Consider the following 13,087-nt stretch of genomic DNA (forward strand, 5'->3'; position numbering starts at 1 on the left):
GGCCGCCAGGCTGTCTTTTTTTTGCACAGCTAGTTGCCTCCAGGAGGCCACAAGAGGGAGACAAGGGACTGCAAAATGGAAAATAGGCATCCACCAACTTTACAGACAACTTCTCCTTGCTCCTACAACCTCCATCCTTGCACAGTTTGTTATTCTTCTAGGTAACATAGTAACAAATCCAAATTGCTGCTCTCTTTGTAGGCAAGCAAGGCTTTGTTGCAACTGCAATTCTTACTTCTTCTTGAAATGTAGGGACGACAGTACATTCCATCACATCCATCTAGTGTACACAGGTAGGTCCATTGTGGCGGGCAGGCGAGCGGGCGGGCTGCTTTATTGGCTGTTTGCTGTTCCCCTACTCCACTCCACTATTTGACTGTTGTGCTGCATCAATCAATCAATCAATCAATCAATCAATCAATCAATCAATCAATCAATCAATCAGTGGCTGGCTCAGGTGCAGCTCTTTAACTTACCTAAAAGGGAGGGCGGAGAGAAGACAAGGAAGGTGAATGAGGTGTTCCAATGTGAAATGCCGGAAACACAGAAACACAGACGACACACAACAAGAGGTGGCAATCTATTCATTAATTGCATTTAATCAATGAGCTCATTATCACTCATGCATTGTCCAACAGGTGTTGAAATAATGGGATTAAAAGGGGAGATCCCTTCAGAAAGACAGAAACAATAGCAAAGACAAAAAACACTTTTGGAATCTGCTTTTAGTCAACACATAAGGAAAGGGTGCACCGGTCCTGGAAATACTGCAATACCAGGTCAATGCGTGGAGTGGACAGAGCAAGCTCTATTTCCATCTCCCTGTTCTAAAAATCCATTTAATATATGGTCCCCAGATAGGGGACGTATCAGATATTAAACTGATAAGAACAGATACTACACTTGATCTTAGCCAAAAGGCCGAGAAGCGATAACCCGAACGGGCCGCGCGTTGCCCGAGCCTGCCCGATACTGCTGTTCAGCCCTTGCAGCGATTCAGCCTACTTCTAGGCAATTCCATGGGGCCCTGCAGGCTCACACACTCACAGCTACACGGGAGGTGAATAAAGGCCGGAGAGGAAGCCAGACAGGATTTGCTTCTTTTGCTTGCACCACAATGCAGTGCTGAAAGAGGAGGAATCTACATAAAAACGCCTTCCTGGCAACGCCCAAATGCCCTGCTGCCATGCAGATAAACACTGGCAGCGGCAGCAAGTGCATGCCCACAGCCACCCCTTGTTCCTTCACACCTTGTATCAGCTGTAATCCAGTCCAGTCCAGTGCTGCCTGCTGAGCAGCACTGACCAACACTGCCTGGGCCCAGGCTTTTATCTCTGAGGCCCCATTATGATGTCAGAAAGCTGGCTCTGGAATCCTGAGGGCTCCACTATGACACGTGCAAAGTTCCGTCTGAACTTTATATAAGACGGTGAGGCTCAGTCAGTCACTCAGTGTTGCCTGAGAGGGCAACACTGCAACAGCCGGCCGCCAGGCTGTCTTTTTTTTGCACAGCTAGTTGCCTCCAGGAGGCCACAAGAGGGAGACAAGGGACTGCAAAATGGAAAATAGGCATCCACCAACTTTACAGACAACTTCTCCTTGCTCCTACAACCTCCATCCTTGCACAGTTTGTTATTCTTCTAGGTAACATAGTAACAAATCCAAATTGCTGCTCTCTTTGTAGGCAAGCAAGGCTTTGTTGCAACTGCAATTCTTACTTCTTCTTGAAATGTAGGGACGACAGTACATTCCATCACATCCATCTAGTGTACACAGGTAGGTCCATTGTGGCGGGCAGGCGAGCGGGCGGGCTGCTTTATTGGCTGTTTGCTGTTCCCCTACTCCACTCCACTATTTGACTGTTGTGCTGCATCAATCAATCAATCAATCAATCAATCAATCAATCAATCAATCAATCAATCAATCAATCAATCAATCAATCAGTGGCTGGCTCAGGTGCAGCTCTTTAACTTACCTAAAAGGGAGGGCGGAGAGAAGACAAGGAAGGTGAATGAGGTGTTCCAATGTGAAATGCCGGAAACACAGAAACACAGACGACACACAACAAGAGGTGGCAATCTATTCATTAATTGCATTTAATCAATGAGCTCATTATCACTCATGCATTGTCCAACAGGTGTTGAAATAATGGGATTAAAAGGGGAGATCCCTTCAGAAAGACAGAAACAATAGCAAAGACAAAAAACACTTTTGGAATCTGCTTTTAGTCAACACATAAGGAAAGGGTGCACCGGTCCTGGAAATACTGCAATACCAGGTCAATGCGTGGAGTGGACAGAGCAAGCTCTATTTCCATCTCCCTGTTCTAAAAATCCATTTAATATATGGTCCCCAGATAGGGGACGTATCAGATATTAAACTGATAAGAACAGATACTACACTTGATCTTAGCCAAAAGGCCGAGAAGCGATAACCCGAACGGGCCGCGCGTTGCCCGAGCCTGCCCGATACTGCTGTTCAGCCCTTGCAGCGATTCAGCCTACTTCTAGGCAATTCCATGGGGCCCTGCAGGCTCACACACTCACAGCTACACGGGAGGTGAATAAAGGCCGGAGAGGAAGCCAGACAGGATTTGCTTCTTTTGCTTGCACCACAATGCAGTGCTGAAAGAGGAGGAATCTACATAAAAACGCCTTCCTGGCAACGCCCAAATGCCCTGCTGCCATGCAGATAAACACTGGCAGCGGCAGCAAGTGCATGCCCACAGCCACCCCTTGTTCCTTCACACCTTGTATCAGCTGTAATCCAGTCCAGTCCAGTGCTGCCTGCTGAGCAGCACTGACCAACACTGCCTGGGCCTAGGCTTTTATCTCTGAGGCCCCATTATGATGTCAGAAAGCTGGCTCTGGAATCCTGAGGGCTCCACTATGACACGTGCAAAGTTCCGTCTGAACTTTATATAAGACGGTGAGGCTCAGTCAGTCACTCAGTGTTGCCTGAGAGGGCAACACTGCAACAGCCGGCCGCCAGGCTGTCTTTTTTTTGCACAGCTAGTTGCCTCCAGGAGGCCACAAGAGGGAGACAAGGGACTGCAAAATGGAAAATAGGCATCCACCAACTTTACAGACAACTTCTCCTTGCTCCTACAACCTCCATCCTTGCACAGTTTGTTATTCTTCTAGGTAACATAGTAACAAATCCAAATTGCTGCTCTCTTTGTAGGCAAGCAAGGCTTTGTTGCAACTGCAATTCTTACTTCTTCTTGAAATGTAGGGACGACAGTACATTCCATCACATCCATCTAGTGTACACAGGTAGGTCCATTGTGGCGGGCAGGCGAGCGGGCGGGCTGCTTTATTGGCTGTTTGCTGTTCCCCTACTCCACTCCACTATTTGACTGTTGTGCTGCATCAATCAATCAATCAATCAATCAATCAATCAATCAATCAGTGGCTGGCTCAGGTGCAGCTCTTTAACTTACCTAAAAGGGAGGGCGGAGAGAAGACAAGGAAGGTGAATGAGGTGTTCCAATGTGAAATGCCGGAAACACAGAAACACAGACGACACACAACAAGAGGTGGCAATCTATTCATTAATTGCATTTAATCAATGAGCTCATTATCACTCATGCATTGTCCAACAGGTGTTGAAATAATGGGATTAAAAGGGGAGATCCCTTCAGAAAGACAGAAACAATAGCAAAGACAAAAAACACTTTTGGAATCTGCTTTTAGTCAACACATAAGGAAAGGGTGCACCGGTCCTGGAAATACTGCAATACCAGGTCAATGCGTGGAGTGGACAGAGCAAGCTCTATTTCCATCTCCCTGTTCTAAAAATCCATTTAATATATGGTCCCCAGATAGGGGACGTATCAGATATTAAACTGATAAGAACAGATACTACACTTGATCTTAGCCAAAAGGCCGAGAAGCGATAACCCGAACGGGCCGCGCGTTGCCCGAGCCTGCCCGATACTGCTGTTCAGCCCTTGCAGCGATTCAGCCTACTTCTAGGCAATTCCATGGGGCCCTGCAGGCTCACACACTCACAGCTACACGGGAGGTGAATAAAGGCCGGAGAGGAAGCCAGACAGGATTTGCTTCTTTTGCTTGCACCACAATGCAGTGCTGAAAGAGGAGGAATCTACATAAAAACGCCTTCCTGGCAACGCCCAAATGCCCTGCTGCCATGCAGATAAACACTGGCAGCGGCAGCAAGTGCATGCCCACAGCCACCCCTTGTTCCTTCACACCTTGTATCAGCTGTAATCCAGTCCAGTCCAGTGCTGCCTGCTGAGCAGCACTGACCAACACTGCCTGGGCCCAGGCTTTTATCTCTGAGGCCCCATAATGATGTCAGAAAGCTGGCTCTGGAATCCTGAGGGCTCCACTATGACACGTGCAAAGTTCCGTCTGAACTTTATATAAGACGGTGAGGCTCAGTCAGTCACTCAGTGTTGCCTGAGAGGGCAACACTGCAACAGCCGGCCGCCAGGCTGTCTTTTTTTTGCACAGCTAGTTGCCTCCAGGAGGCCACAAGAGGGAGACAAGGGACTGCAAAATGGAAAATAGGCATCCACCAACTTTACAGACAACTTCTCCTTGCTCCTACAACCTCCATCCTTGCACAGTTTGTTATTCTTCTAGGTAACATAGTAACAAATCCAAATTGCTGCTCTCTTTGTAGGCAAGCAAGGCTTTGTTGCAACTGCAATTCTTACTTCTTCTTGAAATGTAGGGACGACAGTACATTCCATCACATCCATCTAGTGTACACAGGTAGGTCCATTGTGGCGGGCAGGCGAGCGGGCGGGCTGCTTTATTGGCTGTTTGCTGTTCCCCTACTCCACTCCACTATTTGACTGTTGTGCTGCATCAATCAATCAATCAATCAATCAATCAATCAATCAATCAATCAATCAGTGGCTGGCTCAGGTGCAGCTCTTTAACTTACCTAAAAGGGAGGGCGGAGAGAAGACAAGGAAGGTGAATGAGGTGTTCCAATGTGAAATGCCGGAAACACAGAAACACAGACGACACACAACAAGAGGTGGCAATCTATTCATTAATTGCATTTAATCAATGAGCTCATTATCACTCATGCATTGTCCAACAGGTGTTGAAATAATGGGATTAAAAGGGGAGATCCCTTCAGAAAGACAGAAACAATAGCAAAGACAAAAAACACTTTTGGAATCTGCTTTTAGTCAACACATAAGGAAAGGGTGCACCGGTCCTGGAAATACTGCAATACCAGGTCAATGCGTGGAGTGGACAGAGCAAGCTCTATTTCCATCTCCCTGTTCTAAAAATCCATTTAATATATGGTCCCCAGATAGGGGACGTATCAGATATTAAACTGATAAGAACAGATACTACACTTGATCTTAGCCAAAAGGCCGAGAAGCGATAACCCGAACGGGCCGCGCGTTGCCCGAGCCTGCCCGATACTGCTGTTCAGCCCTTGCAGCGATTCAGCCTACTTCTAGGCAATTCCATGGGGCCCTGCAGGCTCACACACTCACAGCTACACGGGAGGTGAATAAAGGCCGGAGAGGAAGCCAGACAGGATTTGCTTCTTTTGCTTGCACCACAATGCAGTGCTGAAAGAGGAGGAATCTACATAAAAACGCCTTCCTGGCAACGCCCAAATGCCCTGCTGCCATGCAGATAAACACTGGCAGCGGCAGCAAGTGCATGCCCACAGCCACCCCTTGTTCCTTCACACCTTGTATCAGCTGTAATCCAGTCCAGTCCAGTGCTGCCTGCTGAGCAGCACTGACCAACACTGCCTGGGCCCAGGCTTTTATCTCTGAGGCCCCATTATGATGTCAGAAAGCTGGCTCTGGAATCCTGAGGGCTCCACTATGACACGTGCAAAGTTCCGTCTGAACTTTATATAAGACGGTGAGGCTCAGTCAGTCACTCAGTGTTGCCTGAGAGGGCAACACTGCAACAGCCGGCCGCCAGGCTGTCTTTTTTTTGCACAGCTAGTTGCCTCCAGGAGGCCACAAGAGGGAGACAAGGGACTGCAAAATGGAAAATAGGCATCCACCAACTTTACAGACAACTTCTCCTTGCTCCTACAACCTCCATCCTTGCACAGTTTGTTATTCTTCTAGGTAACATAGTAACAAATCCAAATTGCTGCTCTCTTTGTAGGCAAGCAAGGCTTTGTTGCAACTGCAATTCTTACTTCTTCTTGAAATGTAGGGACGACAGTACATTCCATCACATCCATCTAGTGTACACAGGTAGGTCCATTGTGGCGGGCAGGCGAGCGGGCGGGCTGCTTTATTGGCTGTTTGCTGTTCCCCTACTCCACTCCACTATTTGACTGTTGTGCTGCATCAATCAATCAATCAATCAATCAATCAATCAATCAATCAATCAATCAATCAATCAATCAATCAGTGGCTGGCTCAGGTGCAGCTCTTTAACTTACCTAAAAGGGAGGGCGGAGAGAAGACAAGGAAGGTGAATGAGGTGTTCCAATGTGAAATGCCGGAAACACAGAAACACAGACGACACACAACAAGAGGTGGCAATCTATTCATTAATTGCATTTAATCAATGAGCTCATTATCACTCATGCATTGTCCAACAGGTGTTGAAATAATGGGATTAAAAGGGGAGATCCCTTCAGAAAGACAGAAACAATAGCAAAGACAAAAAACACTTTTGGAATCTGCTTTTAGTCAACACATAAGGAAAGGGTGCACCGGTCCTGGAAATACTGCAATACCAGGTCAATGCGTGGAGTGGACAGAGCAAGCTCTATTTCCATCTCCCTGTTCTAAAAATCCATTTAATATATGGTCCCCAGATAGGGGACGTATCAGATATTAAACTGATAAGAACAGATACTACACTTGATCTTAGCCAAAAGGCCGAGAAGCGATAACCCGAACGGGCCGCGCGTTGCCCGAGCCTGCCCGATACTGCTGTTCAGCCCTTGCAGCGATTCAGCCTACTTCTAGGCAATTCCATGGGGCCCTGCAGGCTCACACACTCACAGCTACACGGGAGGTGAATAAAGGCCGGAGAGGAAGCCAGACAGGATTTGCTTCTTTTGCTTGCACCACAATGCAGTGCTGAAAGAGGAGGAATCTACATAAAAACGCCTTCCTGGCAACGCCCAAATGCCCTGCTGCCATGCAGATAAACACTGGCAGCGGCAGCAAGTGCATGCCCACAGCCACCCCTTGTTCCTTCACACCTTGTATCAGCTGTAATCCAGTCCAGTCCAGTGCTGCCTGCTGAGCAGCACTGACCAACACTGCCTGGGCCCAGGCTTTTATCTCTGAGGCCCCATTATGATGTCAGAAAGCTGGCTCTGGAATCCTGAGGGCTCCACTATGACACGTGCAAAGTTCCGTCTGAACTTTATATAAGACGGTGAGGCTCAGTCAGTCACTCAGTGTTGCCTGAGAGGGCAACACTGCAACAGCCGGCCGCCAGGCTGTCTTTTTTTTGCACAGCTAGTTGCCTCCAGGAGGCCACAAGAGGGAGACAAGGGACTGCAAAATGGAAAATAGGCATCCACCAACTTTACAGACAACTTCTCCTTGCTCCTACAACCTCCATCCTTGCACAGTTTGTTATTCTTCTAGGTAACATAGTAACAAATCCAAATTGCTGCTCTCTTTGTAGGCAAGCAAGGCTTTGTTGCAACTGCAATTCTTACTTCTTCTTGAAATGTAGGGACGACAGTACATTCCATCACATCCATCTAGTGTACACAGGTAGGTCCATTGTGGCGGGCAGGCGAGCGGGCGGGCTGCTTTATTGGCTGTTTGCTGTTCCCCTACTCCACTCCACTATTTGACTGTTGTGCTGCATCAATCAATCAATCAATCAATCAATCAATCAATCAATCAATCAATCAGTGGCTGGCTCAGGTGCAGCTCTTTAACTTACCTAAAAGGGAGGGCGGAGAGAAGACAAGGAAGGTGAATGAGGTGTTCCAATGTGAAATGCCGGAAACACAGAAACACAGACGACACACAACAAGAGGTGGCAATCTATTCATTAATTGCATTTAATCAATGAGCTCATTATCACTCATGCATTGTCCAACAGGTGTTGAAATAATGGGATTAAAAGGGGAGATCCCTTCAGAAAGACAGAAACAATAGCAAAGACAAAAAACACTTTTGGAATCTGCTTTTAGTCAACACATAAGGAAAGGGTGCACCGGTCCTGGAAATACTGCAATACCAGGTCAATGCGTGGAGTGGACAGAGCAAGCTCTATTTCCATCTCCCTGTTCTAAAAATCCATTTAATATATGGTCCCCAGATAGGGGACGTATCAGATATTAAACTGATAAGAACAGATACTACACTTGATCTTAGCCAAAAGGCCGAGAAGCGATAACCCGAACGGGCCGCGCGTTGCCCGAGCCTGCCCGATACTGCTGTTCAGCCCTTGCAGCGATTCAGCCTACTTCTAGGCAATTCCATGGGGCCCTGCAGGCTCACACACTCACAGCTACACGGGAGGTGAATAAAGGCCGGAGAGGAAGCCAGACAGGATTTGCTTCTTTTGCTTGCACCACAATGCAGTGCTGAAAGAGGAGGAATCTACATAAAAACGCCTTCCTGGCAACGCCCAAATGCCCTGCTGCCATGCAGATAAACACTGGCAGCGGCAGCAAGTGCATGCCCACAGCCACCCCTTGTTCCTTCACACCTTGTATCAGCTGTAATCCAGTCCAGTCCAGTGCTGCCTGCTGAGCAGCACTGACCAACACTGCCTGGGCCCAGGCTTTTATCTCTGAGGCCCCATTATGATGTCAGAAAGCTGGCTCTGGAATCCTGAGGGCTCCACTATGACACGTGCAAAGTTCCGTCTGAACTTTATATAAGACGGTGAGGCTCAGTCAGTCACTCAGTGTTGCCTGAGAGGGCAACACTGCAACAGCCGGCCGCCAGGCTGTCTTTTTTTTGCACAGCTAGTTGCCTCCAGGAGGCCACAAGAGGGAGACAAGGGACTGCAAAATGGAAAATAGGCATCCACCAACTTTACAGACAACTTCTCCTTGCTCCTACAACCTCCATCCTTGCACAGTTTGTTATTCTTCTAGGTAACATAGTAACAAATCCAAATTGCTGCTCTCTTTGTAGGCAAGCAAGGCTTTGTTGCAACTGCAATTCTTACTTCTTCTTGAAATGTAGGGACGACAGTACATTCCATCACATCCATCTAGTGTACACAGGTAGGTCCATTGTGGCGGGCAGGCGAGCGGGCGGGCTGCTTTATTGGCTGTTTGCTGTTCCCCTACTCCACTCCACTATTTGACTGTTGTGCTGCATCAATCAATCAATCAATCAATCAATCAATCAATCAATCAATCAATCAATCAATCAATCAGTGGCTGGCTCAGGTGCAGCTCTTTAACTTACCTAAAAGGGAGGGCGGAGAGAAGACAAGGAAGGTGAATGAGGTGTTCCAATGTGAAATGCCGGAAACACAGAAACACAGACGACACACAACAAGAGGTGGCAATCTATTCATTAATTGCATTTAATCAATGCGCTCATTATCACTCATGCATTGTCCAACAGGTGTTGAAATAATGGGATTAAAAGGGGAGATCCCTTCAGAAAGACAGAAACAATAGCAAAGACAAAAAACACTTTTGGAATCTGCTTTTAGTCAACACATAAGGAAAGGGTGCACCGGTCCTGGAAATACTGCAATACCAGGTCAATGCGTGGAGTGGACAGAGCAAGCTCTATTTCCATCTCCCTGTTCTAAAAATCCATTTAATATATGGTCCCCAGATAGGGGACGTATCAGATATTAAACTGATAAGAACAGATACTACACTTGATCTTAGCCAAAAGGCCGAGAAGCGATAATCCGAACGGGCCGCGCGTTGCCCGAGCCTGCCCGATACTGCTGTTCAGCCCTTGCAGCGATTCAGCCTACTTCTAGGCAATTCCATGGGGCCCTGCAGGCTCACACACTCACAGCTACACGGGAGGTGAATAAAGGCCGGAGAGGAAGCCAGACAGGATTTGCTTCTTTTGCTTGCACCACAATGCAGTGCTGAAAGAGGAGGAATCTACATAAAAACGCCTTCCTGGCAACGCCCAAATGCCCTGCTGCCATGCAGATAAACACTGGCAGCGGCAGCAAGTGCATGCCCACAGCCACCCCTTGTTCCTTCACACCTTGTATCAGCTGTAATCCAGTCCAGTCCAGTGCTGCCTGCTGAGCAGCACTGACCAACACTGCCTGGGCCCAGGCTTTTATCTCTGAGGCCCCATTATGATGTCAGAAAGCTGGCTCTGGAATCCTGAGGGCTCCACTATGACACGTGCAAAGTTCCGTCTGAACTTTATATAAGACGGTGAGGCTCAGTCAGTCACTCAGTGTTGCCTGAGAGGGCAACACTGCAACAGCCGGCCGCCAGGCTGTCTTTTTTTTGCACAGCTAGTTGCCTCCAGGAGGCCACAAGAGGGAGACAAGGGACTGCAAAATGGAAAATAGGCATCCACCAACTTTACAGACAACTTCTCCTTGCTCCTACAACCTCCATCCTTGCACAGTTTGTTATTCTTCTAGGTAACATAGTAACAAATCCAAATTGCTGCTCTCTTTGTAGGCAAGCAAGGCTTTGTTGCAACTGCAATTCTTACTTCTTCTTGAAATGTAGGGACGACAGTACATTCCATCACATCCATCTAGTGTACACAGGTAGGTCCATTGTGGCGGGCAGGCGAGCGGGCGGGCTGCTTTATTGGCTGTTTGCTGTTCCCCTACTCCACTCCACTATTTGACTGTTGTGCTGCATCAATCAATCAATCAATCAATCAATCAATCAATCAATCAATCAATCAATCAATCAATCAGTGGCTGGCTCAGGTGCAGCTCTTTAACTTACCTAAAAGGGAGGGCGGAGAGAAGACAAGGAAGGTGAATGAGGTGTTCCAATGTGAAATGCCGGAAACACAGAAACACAGACGACACACAACAAGAGGTGGCAATCTATTCATTAATTGCATTTAATCAATGAGCTCATTATCACTCATGCATTGTCCAACAGGTGTTGAAATAATGGGATTAAAAGGGGAGATCCCTTCAGAAAGACAGAAACAATAGCAAAGACAAAAAACACTTTTGGAATCTGCTTTTAGTCAACACATAAGGAAAGGGTGCACCGGTCCTGGAAATACTGCAATACCAGGTCAATGCGTGGAGTGGACAGAGCAAGCTCTATTTCCATCTCCCTGTTCTAAAAATCCATTTAATATATGGTCCCCAGATAGGGGACGTATCAGATATTAAACTGATAAGAACAGATACTACACTTGATCTTAGCCAAAAGGCCGAGAAGCGATAACCCGAACGGGCCGCGCGTTGCCCGAGCCTGCCCGATACTGCTGTTCAGCCCTTGCAGCGATTCAGCCTACTTCTAGGCAATTCCATGGGGCCCTGCAGGCTCACACACTCACAGCTACACGGGAGGTGAATAAAGGCCGGAGAGGAAGCCAGACAGGATTTGCTTCTTTTGCTTGCACCACAATGCAGTGCTGAAAGAGGAGGAATCTACATAAAAACGCCTTCCTGGCAACGCCCAAATGCCCTGCTGCCATGCAGATAAACACTGGCAGCGGCAGCAAGTGCATGCCCACAGCCACCCCTTGTTCCTTCACACCTTGTATCAGCTGTAATCCAGTCCAGTCCAGTGCTGCCTGCTGAGCAGCACTGACCAACACTGCCTGGGCCCAGGCTTTTATCTCTGAGGCCCCATTATGATGTCAGAAAGCTGGCTCTGGAATCCTGAGGGCTCCACTATGACACGTGCAAAGTTCCGTCTGAACTTTATATAAGACGGTGAGGCTCAGTCAGTCACTCAGTGTTGCCTGAGAGGGCAACACTGCAACAGCCGGCCGCCAGGCTGTCTTTTTTTTGCACAGCTAGTTGCCTCCAGGAGGCCACAAGAGGGAGACAAGGGACTGCAAAATGGAAAATAGGCATCCACCAACTTTACAGACAACTTCTCCTTGCTCCTACAACCTCCATCCTTGCACAGTTTGTTATTCTTCTAGGTAACATAGTAACAAATCCAAATTGCTGCTCTCTTTGTAGGCAAGCAAGGCTTTGTTGCAACTGCAATTCTTACTTCTTCTTGAAATGTAGGGACGACAGTACATTCCATCACATCCATCTAGTGTACACAGGTAGGTCCATTGTGGCGGGCAGGCGAGCGGGCGGGCTGCTTTATTGGCTGTTTGCTGTTCCCCTACTCCACTCCACTATTTGACTGTTGTGCTGCACAATCAATCAATCAATCAATCAATCAATCAATCAATCAATCAATCAATCAATCAATCAGTGGCTGGCTCAGGTGCAGCTCTTTAACTTACCTAAAAGGGAGGGCGGAGAGAAGACAAGGAAGGTGAATGAGGTGTTCCAATGTGAAATGCCGGAAACACAGAAACACAGACGACACACAACAAGAGGTGGCAATCTATTCATTAATTGCATTTAATCAATGAGCTCATTATCACTCATGCATTGTCCAACAGGTGTTGAAATAATGGGATTAAAAGGGGAGATCCCTTCAGAAAGACAGAAACAATAGCAAAGACAAAAAACACTTTTGGAATCTGCTTTTAGTCAACACATAAGGAAAGGGTGCACCGGTCCTGGAAATACTGCAATACCAGGTCAATGCGTGGAGTGGACAGAGCAAGCTCTATTTCCATCTCCCTGTTCTAAAAATCCATTTAATATATGGTCCCCAGATAGGGGACGTATCAGATATTAAACTGATAAGAACAGATACTACACTTGATCTTAGCCAAAAGGCCGAGAAGCGATAACCCGAACGGGCCGCGCGTTGCCCGAGCCTGCCCGATACTGCTGTTCAGCCCTTGCAGCGATTCAGCCTACTTCTAGGCAATTCCATGGGGCCCTGCAGGCTCACACACTCACAGCTACACGGGAGGTGAATAAAGGCCGGAGAGGAAGCCAGACAGGATTTGCTTCTTTTGCTTGCACCACAATGCAGTGCTGAAAGAGGAGGAATCTACATAAAAACGCCTTCCTGGCAACGCCCAAATGCCCTGCTGCCATGCAGATAAACACTGGCAGCGGCAGCAAGTGCA

General features: G+C 47.6%; 9 non-coding genes across 9 annotated transcripts; all 9 read right to left on the reverse strand.

The window, feature by feature from the left end:
- Positions 1–742: 742 nt before the first annotated feature.
- On the reverse strand, positions 743–933 carry LOC142701502 (U2 spliceosomal RNA). The gene has a single exon (XR_012866857.1). It is a non-coding gene; the product is annotated as a U2 spliceosomal RNA (small nuclear RNA).
- A 1,308-nt stretch (positions 934–2,241) lies between these two features.
- Positions 2,242–2,432, reverse strand: LOC142701503 (U2 spliceosomal RNA). The gene has a single exon (XR_012866858.1). It is a non-coding gene; the product is annotated as a U2 spliceosomal RNA (small nuclear RNA).
- Positions 2,433–3,708: 1,276 nt separating this feature from the next.
- Positions 3,709–3,899, reverse strand: LOC142701504 (U2 spliceosomal RNA). The gene has a single exon (XR_012866859.1). It is a non-coding gene; the product is annotated as a U2 spliceosomal RNA (small nuclear RNA).
- A 1,284-nt stretch (positions 3,900–5,183) lies between these two features.
- LOC142701505 (U2 spliceosomal RNA) lies at positions 5,184–5,374 on the reverse strand. Its single transcript, XR_012866860.1, has one exon. It is a non-coding gene; the product is annotated as a U2 spliceosomal RNA (small nuclear RNA).
- Positions 5,375–6,674: 1,300 nt separating this feature from the next.
- Positions 6,675–6,865, reverse strand: LOC142701507 (U2 spliceosomal RNA). Its single transcript, XR_012866861.1, has one exon. It is a non-coding gene; the product is annotated as a U2 spliceosomal RNA (small nuclear RNA).
- A 1,284-nt stretch (positions 6,866–8,149) lies between these two features.
- LOC142701508 (U2 spliceosomal RNA) lies at positions 8,150–8,340 on the reverse strand. The gene has a single exon (XR_012866862.1). It is a non-coding gene; the product is annotated as a U2 spliceosomal RNA (small nuclear RNA).
- Positions 8,341–9,636: 1,296 nt separating this feature from the next.
- LOC142701509 (U2 spliceosomal RNA) lies at positions 9,637–9,827 on the reverse strand. The gene has a single exon (XR_012866863.1). It is a non-coding gene; the product is annotated as a U2 spliceosomal RNA (small nuclear RNA).
- A 1,296-nt stretch (positions 9,828–11,123) lies between these two features.
- On the reverse strand, positions 11,124–11,314 carry LOC142701511 (U2 spliceosomal RNA). The gene has a single exon (XR_012866865.1). It is a non-coding gene; the product is annotated as a U2 spliceosomal RNA (small nuclear RNA).
- Positions 11,315–12,609: 1,295 nt separating this feature from the next.
- LOC142701512 (U2 spliceosomal RNA) lies at positions 12,610–12,800 on the reverse strand. Its single transcript, XR_012866866.1, has one exon. It is a non-coding gene; the product is annotated as a U2 spliceosomal RNA (small nuclear RNA).
- Positions 12,801–13,087: the final 287 nt, after the last annotated feature.

The sequence above is a fragment of the Rhinoderma darwinii genome, unplaced genomic scaffold, assembly GCF_050947455.1.
Source record: "Rhinoderma darwinii isolate aRhiDar2 unplaced genomic scaffold, aRhiDar2.hap1 Scaffold_2109, whole genome shotgun sequence".
NCBI classification, from domain to species: domain Eukaryota; kingdom Metazoa; phylum Chordata; class Amphibia; order Anura; family Rhinodermatidae; genus Rhinoderma; species Rhinoderma darwinii.